Source organism: Bison bison, unplaced genomic scaffold (genome assembly GCF_000754665.1).
Source record: "Bison bison bison isolate TAMUID 2011002044 unplaced genomic scaffold, Bison_UMD1.0 scf7180017864498, whole genome shotgun sequence".
Taxonomy (NCBI): domain Eukaryota; kingdom Metazoa; phylum Chordata; class Mammalia; order Artiodactyla; family Bovidae; genus Bison; species Bison bison.
Genome location: NW_011495057.1, coordinates 8,007,073 through 8,009,270, shown reverse-complemented (window position 1 = coordinate 8,009,270; position 2,198 = coordinate 8,007,073).

The window sequence follows — 2,198 nt, the reverse complement described above, 5'->3', positions numbered from 1 at the left end:
TAGATATATTTTTACTATTTTTATGATCATTCTTTCTTTTTTTTTTAATTTTTTAAAAAAATTTTAAGTCCTCTATTATTCCTTTAATTTTCACTTTTATAACCTACTATTACTTTGAAAAAAAAAAAGACCCTATTTTTTTTAAAGCAAACTTCTTATATATATTTTTTTATTTTTTTGACCTCGTTTTTTTTTTTCCTTTTCTTTAACATTGTATTTTTGAAATTTCAAATTTTACTCTAGATTTATAATTTTAGCTTTTTGGTACTTGTTACCAATTTTGTACCTTTAAGAACCCAATCTTCAGTACCCATTTTTCACTAGGGAGCGAGATTACTGACTTGACTGCTCTCTCTCCCTTTGGACTCTCCTATTTCTCCACCAGGTCACCTGTGTCTCCTCCCTAAACCCTCTCTACTCTACCCAACTCTGTGAATTTCTGTGTGTTCCAGACGGTGGAGAACACTTAGGGAATTGATTACTGGCTGGATCTGTCTCCCTCCTTTTCATTCCCCCCTTTTATCCTCCTGGCCACCTCTGTCTCCTTCATCCTCCTTCTCTTCTCTGTATAACTCTGTGAACATCTCTGAGTGGTCCAGTTGTGGAGTGCACATAAGGAAGTGATTACTGGCTAGCCCACTCTCTCCTCTATTCATTCCACCTCATCTCATTCGGGTCACCTCTAACTCCCTCCTCCCTCTTTTCTCCATGTAATGCTGTGAACCTCTCTGGGTGACCCTCATGGTGGAGAAACTTTTCATCTTTAACGTAGATGTTTTATCAATGGTGCTGTATAGAAGGAGAAGTTTTGAAACTACTGTAAAAATAAGACCGATAACTGGAAGCAGGAGGCTTCCAGCAGGAGCTCCAGGGAACTCCTGACTCCTGGGAACATCAATTGGCAGGAGCTTATCAAACGCCTCCATACCTACACTGAAACTAAGCACCACACAAGGGCCAACAAGTTCCAAAGCAAGACATACCAAGCAAATTCTCCAGCAACAAAGGAACACAGCCCTGAGCTCCAAGATACAGGCTGCCCAAAGTCACCGCAAAACCATAGACATCTCATAACTCATTACTGGACACTTCATTGCACTCCAGAGAGAAGAAATACAGCTCCACCCACCAGAACACCGACACAAGCTTCCCTAACCAAGAAACCTTGACAAGCCACCTGTACAAATCCACACACAGCAAGGAAACGCCACAATAAAGAGAACTCCACAAACTGCCAGAATACAGAAAGGACACCCCAAACTCAGCAATTTAAACAAGATGAAGAGACAGAGGAATACCCAGCAGATAAAGGAACAGGATAAATGCCCACCAAACCAAACTAAAGGGGAAGAGATAGGGAATCTACCTGATAAAGAATTCCAAATAATGATAGTGAAATTGATCCAAAATCTTGAAATCAAAATGGAATCACAGATTAATAGCCTGGAGACAAGGATTGAGAAGATGCAAGAAAGGTTTAACAAGGACCTAGAAGAAATAAAAAAGAGTCAACATATAATGAATAATGCGATAAACGAAATCAAAAACACTCTGGAGACAACAAATCGTAGAATAACAGAGGCAGAAGATAGGATTAGTGAATTAGAAGATAGAATGGTAGAAATAAATGAATCAGAGAGGAAAAAAGAAAAACTAATTAAAAGAAATGAGGACAATCTCAGAGACCTCCAGGACAACATTAAACGCTACAACATTCGAATCATAGGGGTCCCAGAAGAAGAAGACAAAAAGAAAGACCATGAGAAAATACTTGAGGAGATAATAGCTGAAAACTTCCCTAAAATGTGGAAGGAAATAATCACTCAAGTCCAAGAAACCCAGAGAGTCCCAAACAGGATAAACCCAAGGCAAAACACCCCAAGACACATATTAATCAAATTAACAAAGATCAAACACAAAGAACAAATATTAAAAGCAGCAAAGGAAAAACAACAAATAACACACAAGGGAATTCCCATAAGGATAACAGCTGATCTTTCAATAGAAACTCTTCAAGCCAGGAGGGAATGGCAAGACATACTTAAAATGATGAAAGAAAATAACCTACAGCCCAGATTATTCTACCCAGCAAGGATCTCATTCAAATATGAAGGCGAAATCAAAAGCTTTTCAGACAAGCAAAAGCTGAGAGAATTCAGCACCACCAAACCAGCTCTCCAACAAATACTAAAGGATAT